The following is a 13,189-nucleotide window of genomic DNA, read 5'->3' on the forward strand; positions in this document are numbered from 1 at the left end:
CACTCCTATGTGACAAGGGATCGAAAAACTACCCGGGTCTGATTGCTTAAGAGGTAGCTTATTTTGAGACAGGGCTGACCCCATCTCAGTCAAGGCTACAGTCTCATTATCATTAACGGTCCTCTTGCGTGCTAAAATATCCTTCATAAATCGTAAATAAGAGGGTACCTTCATAAGCAACTCAGTGAACGGCACGGAAACTTCCAAACTCTTCAACAGCTCAACAAATTTGCTAAACTGTTGATTAATCTTGGTATTCTGCAGCCGCCTCGGAAAGGGAACCGTAATTGGAATCTCAAGTCCCTTGTTTCTCGCCTCCAAAGTGTCTTCCGGCGCAAGTTCGGTGTCCTTTGGGCGCTTCTTACCTCTCGAACGAGGCCTTTCTGGTACTTCATCGCTTAAACGAGCACTAGCAGGCTCTCGAATAAGCTTCCCGTCAGTAATATCACTCGATCGAGCAATGTGTCCACTCGATCGAGCTGTTTCTTCAGCAACCTCAGTCGATCGAGCAAAGATCCCCCTCGATCGACCTTCTTCGACTTCCAGTCACTCGATCGAGCAGAGTGACTACTCGATCGAGGGCTTTCCTTACCAATTCCACTCGATCGAATCTGTTTCAAAGACTGGACTTGATCGATCGAGTAACTCTTGTGTCGTGAGTCCCTTTTTCTTACCGAACACTCGTTCATCGACGCTTTCAGACTATTCCCAGGTCTGATTTCTTCATTTCTGGTCCCTCATAAGAGAGACCGCTTCTCAACTCTATCAAATGTACCGTCTCATTTGGGTTCTTCTCATTTTGAGTCGGTAGATGACCTGGCTTCCGCGAGGATTGATTCGCGGCGAGTTGGGCAACTTGAGTCTCAAGTGCCTTTATGGTCGCGTCTCTCTGTTGATCACTTGTGCTTCTTTGTTGATCACTCGCATGAAGTCGCTTTGTAAAGGCTTGTATCATAGACTTCAACTCGCCCATTTCACTCACTCCACTTGAAGATGAACCGTGGCTAGGTGGGTTAAAGGACGGAGGCTTCGATAGCCTTGTTGCTTCGATGTGGCGGAATATAAAGTCTGCTTTGCTGCGATTTGGGGAGCGGTGGGGTTAAGCACGTTGTTCTGATTACTCCACCTCAAATTGGGGTGGATATTTGGCTCGTCTTGGTTGTTGTTTTGCCTATAATGTTGGAAGGCGACATTGCTCATAAGGACTAGGACAAAATCGAGACATGTCCGTCTACCCCACACCTCGTGCATGCACGAAAGGACCGTCTGTCATAGCATTAACCTGGTACATCCCTGGCTTGAAAGTTCCCCTAATTCATACTTGTCGAACCTAGCGATGAAGGGCTTCTAGTGCAGCCACTGAAGAGGATTCAGCGGCCCTCCTTTGGTTTCCCCTCGAATTCCCGTATTCACCCACCGTGAGTGGCCAAATCGTCAATGATTTTCCATCCTTTCGTCGGCCCCAAGTTGTCAGAAAATCGACCGTTGGCTGCCGCATCTAGTATAACTCTCTGATCATCATATAAACCATTGTAAAAATGGTTACATAGACTCCATTTCTCGAAACCGTGGTGCGGTATGGTTCGCACTAGTTTCTTAAAACGAAGCCACGCCTCATGGAAATTCTCGTCGGGCCCTTGTTTGAAGCTAGTTATCTGAGCTCTGATGGCTATGGTTCTCGAAGCAGAGAAATACTTTTTGTAGAATGCCAATGCTAGCGAATTCCAATCCGTTATGCCGTGAGCGACTCGGTCCAAATCCTGTACCACTCCCTTGCGAAGATCGCGGAGTGAGAAAATGAACATAGTTTCTTTGATTTGATCACCATCACACCGGTGGGAGGAGGTATGGAGCGGCGATAATCAATGAAGGTCTCCATATCTTTGAGCCGCATCTTCCTTCGCAGCTCCCCGAACTGATTTTTCTCTACCATGCTTTGATGTAAGAAGGCTTAGGCTCGAACTTCCCATCTCCCGGCGAGTTCGAACCCTTTATAAAGATTGTCAGCCGTGGGCTCGGAGTGACTAGCAATGGTTGCTTCCTCGGCCATTTCTGAAATTCAGGGAAAGTGATAGACTCAAGTGAATAGTCGGAACCGGAGAAGACGCGGGTTGTCTTGAAAAGCTCGTTCTCGTAAAAATTGCCGCGAGAACTGGGCTCTTCCTCTTCCTGTTGCTCTCGAAATAGTCTCCTCTTTGCGCGACAGGATCTCTCAATCTCGGGATCAAAAGGTAGCAAAGTGGACCACCTTGCGACTGCGCATAAAGACGAAACTACAAGCAAGATATGAGAATAGTCTAAGGAACGATGTTCCTTAAACTAAAAAGAAGAATTAAAAATAAAAACAGCTAGTAATTGGAACAATTGCCTCCCCGGCAACGGCGCCAAAATTTGACACGCCTGTCGTTGACCAAAAAATAAAACCTAACGGTCTCAACTAAATATGTAGTAGAGGCGGTCGAGTATCGAATCCTCGGGAGGTAATGCAACTACAAATTGTCTATCTCTAATCCTATGGTAACAATGGGGTTGATTGAATTTTTGGTTCTAAACTACGGAGTTAAAAGAAGAGAAATAAAGAGGAAAGCAGATAAGCAGGAAAATGAATTAAACTATCAATAAGAGAGAAGCATGTCGGGACTTCGGTTCACTATGGTAGTTCAACAACTTAGCAGTAAATGATTCAGACGAACTAATTATGAGACGGATATTAGAAGGTCCTTTCGGTCCACTTCCCACCCTAAAATACCACTAACTTAACTTTCGTCCTCATTAGGGTAGTCTACTGTTTATAGCAGGCCTATTTAATCCAATCTTTCGATCCAGGGTTAATTGTAGCCAGTTTAATAGGTGACATAGAAGCGTGCACTCAACTAGGTCGGTGATTACAGTTATATTGCTATAGTGACAGAGTCTCTTATATCAATTCGTCTAATTCATTCACTACGTCGTCATTATTCTACCGCAGATCCCCTAATCCCAACATGAAGGGGAATTAGCTACTCATATTCATAACTAATCTAACAGCACATAATATTCCAGCAGAAGACATAACGAAATAATAATTATAAAGCGCAATAACAGAAATTAGGGCGAGAAATAATGATAACATAAAACAAGAATTAAGGGCAACAAAGGGTTAATTATTATTAAGAGAAGGAAGAGATTACAATCTAAGCAATCCGGCGTAAAGAACGACGAAATCCGAGTGCAATAATCCCCAAGGTAAAAGCAACGTAAAAGTAACAGTAGGTTTTTCTAATATCAAAAAAATAGTAAAAGAGATAGTCTCAGAGTAAAAAGTGATGCCTAATTAACCTAGTAATCCTTGGTTAAATAGGAAAAGTCTAAGTGTTATTGCAGAATAAACCAAACACGGCTAATTAAAGCCCACAGCATCGAAGGCTTCTCGATCGAGTAGGGAACACCACTCGATCGACCAACGTCTTGGCAGAAACCCCTCGATCGTCCAGAAGGGTTCTCGATCGAGGACCAGATTAAATGCAGCTTACTCGATCGAGTGAGGAACAGCTCGATCGAGTCTTGGGAAGCTTAGGGACCTCTCGATCGTCCCTTAAACTGCTCGATAGACCACTTGGATCTTCAATTCAGCTTACGTCTTCACTCAAGTACCTCGTAGTGCGTGCAACGACACTTCTCAGTGCAACATCTCACTCTGGGATAATCCCGTCTCCTCTAAATGCATGCAAAAGGGCAGAAAAGAGCATGGTTCCGCTACTTTTGCGATCATTCCTACAAAAAGGACAAAATACAACAAAGTAGCCAATTCGGGGCAAAATACTATAAAAACAGTATATAAATGCATAGAAATACGTGCTAAAATAGGCCAAAAAGACTATACATTAGGCACGTATCAGATCACATCACCAATCCATTATGGTCATCAACATCCCAAAGAGTATTCTTTCACATTTGACATCTTAAAACTTACTTACCATCAAATTCCTCAAGAAACAAGGGCTTAAATGTAACAACACTTTATCACCTCAAAATTCCTAAAACCATAAATTGAAACTATGTTCTTTAACCTAATAATTGGTGACAACCATACCTCAAGTAGTAATCAATACCACTCGCTAAAACCAACTAATAATCCCACATTTAACATTTCTTCCATGGTAACTTATACATTATCAAACCCTCATATCCAAAGTGATTATGGAAGCCAACCACAAACTCGACTACTCAGTCAATCCTATATCCTCAAATCCACCATTCAGTTTCATTCATTTTAAGTCAAGTACTAAACACTAGTATTCCAAACATAAACAACAATGTCATGTTTCATAACCTTAGTAACCAATGCAACTCACACTTGACACACAAAATCCACCAATCCACATACTCACTTATCAAGGATCTATAGGTATAAGAACCATCAGGTATGTCTCATCACACTACCTAAGTCTTTCCATCATCAAATCCTCTCAAAACCAGGAAAGGGTTAAACACCATCAATCTCCTCAAAGGTTAAATTTCCAACCAAGGTCAACATTCCTCAAAAGAAAGAGTACCATCAAAAGGCGTTAAGGGAGGATAAGCAAGGAAGAAAGGACAAGTTAGAGAATATAAGAGTGACTTACAAGGAATAAGAAAAGAGGATTTAGAAGAAGGAGTAGGCATTAAGAAGTAAAGAACAGGGCAAGGTACACAAAGAATGAGAAACATCTTCGAGGAAGTAGAAACATTCTTCAGAGTTGAACAAAGCTTCAATCCTCAGCAACAGGCACCAAATCTTGATCACCACATTGTTAAGCTCACAGTCATTGATCCAAGGACACAACACTCATAAAATGACAATCAACAAACATGTTAGTACCTAACAATTAGCAAACACAAACAAACTACCACATAAAATCCTAAATCTACCCATCCTACCCATCTCTCAGATTTATTATTTAAAGGTCAGGTGATTTTAAGTGGGGTGCACAAACGTGCGTCGGGAGCAACAAGCTCTGATACCAACTGTGACACCCTCATTTTTAGCGATAAATAAACACGTAATTTCTACAGAAAAACTGACAGGATATGTTTGTAACTGGTTCAACTAGATAAAACCTGTAATTTCAAAAACTTTTCTAAACCAATCACAAACACTTCCAAATGAAGAGTGCCAAAATCTGCAAAAACTAACACACTAATTTACATAACATAGCTAAAGTCACGAGAATAACGTGATACAAACCAAAGTAAGAGAGGGAGACATATGTCCCTTCAAAATATAAACACAACCAAATGTTTAAAGGTTTACTACAAAATAACCAAACTAAGTCCAAGGTTCTTTTGCTCACTAGCTCGTCTGTGACCCCACCTAATCATCATCAACCTGTCAATAGCATTTTATACAAACACGAAAGCCACAATTCAGTGGGGAGTAACTTCGAGTCCTCCCAGCCACGAAATGTCATGTTTAATGTAACATGTAAACAACATCACAAATAATCTAATTACCAAGTATTCTAACATATGAATACTAAACTGACCAAATTAAGCTATCATGTGAAACATATAACAAGCAGTAATCCAAACTTTATCAATTGTAACCGGCTTGCATCTCACCTATTACAATTCATAAAATCACCATACAAGAAAGGACAATATATCAAAGACAGGCATAAGTTCTTAGTACGGTCAATAGTCACTCTGTAAGTCGAGTCTATACCACGAGGTAGGGAAGGTAATCGAACCGGTATCTTGGCTCAGAGGTTCTATCAAAACATGGCCAAGACACAACACAACCCTAGCCTAAAATCTGCGCAGACCTAGACATGCGGATACACACCACCGCACCCAAGACCCACAATTTTTCTAAAACAAAGTGAGTACCCTAAGGAGTCCACCAAAGGGTTGGCTAGTACTTAAGCTGACCACTTACTATCAAAATAAGTAACGAGGTCATGCCCCAACTTGGATATAATCCCACCAAGTCAGGAACACAGAGGCTATCAAGCAGTGAACATACACTCGTCAAAGACTATAATGGCCTATCTATGATGAAGGCCGAAATACTCACCTAGGACCTAAATAAAACCAATCTAGGTCCCAGCTTGAATACTTTAGCCCACACCACACAAGACAAGTAGGACAACCAATTAACCAAAAGAGGGGCAAAGAGTCCAAGCTTGACCATATTAAAGGTTTCAGGGAATCTAGGGCCGTTTCTACAACATAAGAAACCATTCAAATCAACCAACAACATATGTGAAATAAAAACATAATAAATGGCCTAAAACAAGAATAAGGCCAATTATCCAATTTACACAATAATTTCATCCAACCGAATTTTTACCCGCAACCCCAGCCCTGCGACAGGTACGGGTTCAATCGCGGCTGACCAATCACACAATTGACTGACATCGATTCAGTCAAAGGGACTAAGGCTCAGTTTTCGGCATAATCATCCAAACATTACAATTATCGCTATAAAATTCATTTTAAGCCTATTCATTACAATTTCATATTATAACCTATCCTAAAATGTGCAAACTACTAATATAAGCATAATTTTACCAACATCATTATATCCACTACTAACATTATTCATTTCATATGATTACCCATTTACTACTTATACTAAATATAACATTAATTAACCCGAAACGACGAACAACGCATGAAAAACCGCGAATCAAGCAACGGGCCGACCGGGCCAACCCCAAGGCAGCCGTGGGCTGCACTGGGCTGCTTTGGGCCTAGTGGGCCGCCACCCCAAACCCTCCATTTCTCCATTTTTGTTCAGTTTAACATCGTCTGAAGCATCAATTAGTCATTCCCAATTCATTCCCATACTAATATGTGAACTTAAACATACAAAAGACATGAATTAGACATGAATTTAACCCATATTATCATGTGAAATAAACCACTCAATTAACAATCACAAAATCATACAAAAAGCAAAGAATGTGACATTAATTCGTCGAGTAACTCGAAATATGTTACCTTTAGCAACAAAATGAGCAACTAGCACCTTGCACACCAAACCCTAATATACAACTAGCCACTATCTTCAACAATATACGAGTCTCCAAACTCGTCTTCTAATTCTTCACCTAAATAAACAACAAAAACACAACAATAATCACTAAAACCGAAATTATGCCCCAAAATCATCTTAAATCAACATAATGAAAACTGAAATTAAAACATACTAGGATGTAGATCTTGAAGAGAGGATTCCGAAAATATAAATTTTGCGAAAATCAGACTAGAAACGAAGAAATTATGATGAAATTACGATTGTAAGATTATCTTATTTTTTTTTTGTGTGGATTTCGGTCAAGAGGCACAAAAGAAGAACAAAGGAAGTTCTAGGAAGGAATGGGAAGGAGGAAGAGGAGGTGTGCCGAAAAAGGAGAAAGAGGAGCGGGATTTGGCGGAATTTCATTAGTCGGTTTTGGCTCGTTTCGACGATAATTAGAACCGTTTGTCAAATACAAATTCCGACAAGGCCAAAGTTCTTAAACACGAGATTACAAGAAGATTGAGTACTCATATGACCCATTTCCAAAACCGTTTACCCAATTTTCACAGAGTTGCCATTTTTCCCGATATGCCCTTATTTCGAAATAAAAGGTTTTTACACGGTTTAAACTATTTTTAAACATTTCGAAACTATCAAAATAAATACTTTACTTCAAAATATAATAGAATTATATTTCTTTGAATTATTTTTACTTCAAATACATTAATATTAAATTCAACTTGACTAATAAATTACTTCCGCAATATAATAACGGTCCGAAATTACGGGGTGTTACAATCACCCCTCCTTTTAAAAAGTTTCGTCCTCGAAACTTAGAGGAGAAATTATAGTAAACAATATCTTAATAATATAGTCATAAGAAAAGTATAGGTATCTTTCCAATGAAACAGTGATACTCTTGTTGATCAGACAAGAACATCCACACTTCATATCAAGATATAAAAACATTTCTACACCAATAATTGAGAAAACCCATTATTGGGACGTCTCCAATAACGAGATTTAACACTCATTAATGTTAAAATCATTAAAAATCATAAAAGTATTTTCAAAATTCTAGTTCAAAGTTTTATTATCAGGGACAAATCAAAATACGAAATCATTCGCCGATAAGTGCAGAACTAGTTACTAGACATCTCTAATAACGAATCCTGACAACGAACCAACGCCAAAACAAAATGAAAGCGAAAGGTTAAATGTAATTGTTATAGAAAAATGGCAAATCATTTTTCAAACTTTCCAAAAGTCAAGTTTTCCAAATCTAATACAAAGTTTAACAATGAATTGAAAAGTTAACTCACATTGGTCCGAACTTACACAAAACGAGAAATAGCTTAGGTATCAAATCAAACACTAAAGTTGAAAGAGAGTGAGGAATCATTTTCAAATGTTATAGAAAGAGGTCAATTTGTAGATTTAACTCCCAATTCAAAATATTTAACCAAAAGTTTACTCAAACTAGATAGAATCTATGCAAGATGGAAAACCACTCGGGAACGCGGAGTGCAACTCGCGATAGGGAACTCACAACCAACAGATCAGAAGGAACTGAACTCTTGAAGGTGGAATTTTTGGATGAAGTCAACAAAGATGTCAATGAACAAGACGCTTTACTCAGAAAGTCAAATGAGTTCCAAAAAGGCGAACCCAACGGAACAAGCCAGAATAGCAAGAATGACAATTGTCGGAGATCGGAATTAGGAAGATCGGTACCTCGAGAAAGGTTCACTCAATATCCAACCACAGAGTCATCCTACTAGGTCCTCCGAACATCAACAGGGCAACAACCAGAGGCCACACTAATCCAAAGAGCCATCAGAACTACTCAACGACAAGTCCACTTATAAGCTAATCTTTGAGACAATCATATCCTCTACAATTATAACTTAACAATTTCCCAATCAAAATGTTTCCACCAATATCCTCCACCGAACAAAATCAAAATCCAAAGTCGAAACTAGTAACAATATTATACCCTTACCAAGATTCAACATTCCCAAACGCATTCATGCTTGAAACCAACCCACAAGCAACAAGTTGCACTATTCAATCCATAGTTAGCACTAACTATAAGATAAATGGGTTCATCACACAAATCATCTGATCAGTTTACTCAAGATTCACTATCCTACTTCCCAACAATATTCCAATTCCAATAGAAAGATTCCTCAAAGAATTAAATATAAGGTCCAAACTTACAATAACATTCCACTAACTTAGCTATCAATCCCTAATACCGTAAAGTAAGGCTCAGATGACAAACGAACAATCCCCGAACGAACAATGCCCAAAACAAATCCAAAATAACCATAAGAATACTCCACCAAGGTAAACTAATCCCATTAGTCTCATCATCAAATCGAAACCAAAGTGAGTCTTATACCACCAAATCACGCAAACCTCAAATCGCAAGAAGACTACAACATTGCCATCATAAGAATTCCATCAAAAATCTAGCTCTCATATTACATGGTCAAATACAGACACAAACTCCTACACCTATTCCCGACAAAAATCAAAATACAAAAATCCTCAAATCATATCCCACTAACACTGTAAACATGGTCAACAAGGTACCAACTATTTTTGAAGGGTGCATGAGCATGACTAGTTAGGAACTAGGGAGTCGGACCGTAAAAATAACGGTTGACAGAAATAAGAGGTACTCGAGTTAAGAAGATATCTCGGGTAAAAAGAAGATACGTAAACTTTGGCATATAAACAGGGTTCAACGAACGCTAAAGAGAAGGAAAGAAGAGCAGAAGCGGCATAATGAAAGGGTTACCTCTTAACCAAACACTCCTTAAAGCTTATGATTTCTATGATAAGGTTACATGACTAAGGTGCTCAACAAAGACTCAAAAGACTACCAAAGCATAGGACTAACAAGGACTCCACAATGGTAGGTTTTCCTCAACTCAATTGGTTTCAAGAGCCAAAATCAATTCACCACACAAATTCATTTGTTACCATCCAAGTCCCAAAGTATCTCCTTTACAATTCTCGTCATCAAACTTCACTTGCTATGTCATCCCCAAGTACCATGCTCTAAACTCCAAGAGAAGGTTCCTCAAATTTTCCCCAAGGTTCTCATTTCAAAACAAGGTATTAACATACCAACCCCAAAATCTGAAAAATCCATAGGATCTCAAGTTTCTCTATCCTTTTACTTATTAAGGATTCCCAAAAGCGGAACCACACTCAGCTACAACATCATCACATCATCTCAAGTACCCAATGCGACCTCAAGGTCTATAAAACTATAGGGTTAACAAATTCTTCTCCATACTAAGTCTCTCTCAACTCAAGAACTCTCAAGAGCCAACTAATACCAGATCACATCACCAATCCATTATGGTCATCAACATCCCAAAGAGTATTCTTTCACATTTGACATCTTAAAACTTACTTACCATCAAATTCCTCAAGAAACAAGGGCTTAAATGTAACAACACTTTATCACCTCAAAATTCCTAAAACCATAAATTGAAACTATGTTCTTTAACCTAATAATTGGTGACAACCATACCTCAAGTAGTAATCAATACCACTCGCTAAAACCAACTAATAATCCCACATTTAACATTTCTCCCATGGTAACTTATACATTATCAAACCCTCATATCCAAAGTGATTATGGAAGCCAACCACAAACTCGACTACTCAGTCAATCCTATATCCTCAAATCCACCATTCAGTTTCATTCATTTTAAGTCAAGTACTAAACACTAGTATTCCAAACATAAACAACAATGTCATGTTTCATAACCTTAGTAACCAATGCAACTCACACTTGACACACAAAATCCACCAATCCACATACTCACTTATCAAGGATCTATAGGTATAAGAACCATCAGGTATGTCTCATCACACTACCTAAGTCTTTCCATCATCAAATCCTCTCAAAACCAGGAAAGGGTTAAACACCATCAATCTCCTCAAAGGTTAAATTTCCAACCAAGGTCAACATTCCTCAAAAGAAAGAGTACCATCAAAAGGCGTTAAGGGAGGATAAGCAAGGAACAAAGGACAAGTTAGAGAATATAAGAGTGACTTACAAGGAATAAGAAAAGAGGATTTAGAAGAAGGAGTAGGCATTAAGAAGTAAAGAACGGGGCAAGGTACACAAAGAATGAGAAACATCTTCGAGGAAGTAGAAACATTCTTCAAAGTTGAACAAATCTTCAATCCTCAGCAACAGGCACCAAATCTTGATCACCAAATTGTTAAGCTCACAGTCATTGATCCAAGGACACAACACTCATAAAATGACAATCAACAAACATGTTAGTACCTAACAATTAGCAAACACAAACAGACTACCACATAAAATCCTAAATCTACCCATCCTACCCATCTCTCAGATTTATTATTTAAAGGTCAGGTGATTTTAAGTGGGGTGCACAAACGTGCGTCGGGAGCAACAAGCTCTGATACCAACTGTGACACCCTCATTTTTAGCGATAAATAAACACGTAATTTCTCCAGAAAAACTGACAGGATATGTTTGTAACTGGTTCAACTAGATAAAACCTGTAATTTCAAAAACTTTTCTAAACCAATCACAAACACTTCCAAATGAAGAGTGCCAAAACCTGCAAAAACTAACACACTAATTTACATAACATAGCTAAAGTCACGAGAATAACGTGATACAAACCAAAGTAAGAGAGGGAGACATATGTCCCTTCAAAATATAAACACAACCAAATGTTTAAAGGTTTAATACAAAATAACCAAACTAAGTCCAAGGTTCTTTTGCTCACTAGCTCGTCTGTGACCCCACCTAATCATCATCAACCTGTCAATCGCATTTTATACAAACACGAAAGCCACAATTCAGTGGGGAGTAACTTCGAGTCCTCCCAGCCACGAAATGTCATGTTTAATGTAACATGTAATGTAACATGTAAACAACATCACAAATAATCTAATTACCAAGTATTCTAACATATGAATACTAAACTGACCAAATTAAGCTATCATGTGAAACATATAACAAGCAGTAATCCAAACTTTATCAATTGTAACCGGCTTGCATCTCACCTATTACAATTCATAAAATCACCATACAAGAAATGACAATATATCAAAGACAGGCATAAGTTCTTAGTACGGTCAATAGTCACTCTGTAACTCGAGTCTATACCACGAGGTAGGGAAGGTAATCGAACCGGTATCTTGGCTCAGAGGTTCTATCAAAACATGGCCAAGACACAACACAACCCTAGCCTAAAATCTGCGCAGACCTAGACATGCGGATACACACCACCGCACCCAAGACCCACAATTTTTCTAAAACAAAGTGAGTACCCTAAGGAGTCCACCAAAGGGTTGGCTAGTACTTAAGCTGACCACTTACTATCAAAATAAGTAACGAGGTCATGCCCCAACTTGGATATAATCCCACCAAGTCAGGAACACAGAGGCTATCAAGCAGTGAACATACACTCGTCAAAGACTATAATGGCCTATCTATGATGAAGGCCGAAATACTCACCTAGGACCTAAATAAAACCAATCTAGGTCCCTGCTTGAATACTTTAGCCCACACCACACAAGACAAGTAGGACAACCAATTAACCAAAAGAGGGGCAAAGAGTCCAAGCTTGACAATATTAAAGGTTTCAAGGAATCTAGGGCCGTTTCTACAACATAAGAAACCATTCAAATCAACCAACAACATATGTGAAATAAAAACATAATAAATAGCCTAAAACAAGAATAAGGCCAATTATCCAATTTACACAATAATTTCATCCAACCGAATTTTTACCCGCAACCCCACCTACGGCAGTGCGGGTTCAATCGCGGTGACCAATCACACAATTGATCGACATCGATTCGATCAAAGGGACTAAGGCTCAGTTTTCGGCATAATCATCCAAACATTACAATTATCGCTATAAAATTCATTTTAAGCCTATTCATTACAATTTCATATTATAACCTATCCTAACATGTGCAAACTACTAATATAAGCATAATTTTACCAACATCATTATATCCACTACTAACATTATTCATTTCATATGATTACCCATTTACTACTTATACTAAATATAACATTAATTAACCCGAAACGACGAACAACGCATGAAAAACCGCGAATCAAGCGACGGTCCGACCGGCCAACCCCAAGGCAGCCGTGGGCCTGCTGGGCCTGCCGGGCCTCTTTGG

Source organism: Silene latifolia, chromosome 2 (genome assembly GCF_048544455.1).
Source record: "Silene latifolia isolate original U9 population chromosome 2, ASM4854445v1, whole genome shotgun sequence".
Classification (NCBI taxonomy): Eukaryota; Viridiplantae; Streptophyta; class Magnoliopsida; order Caryophyllales; family Caryophyllaceae; genus Silene; species Silene latifolia.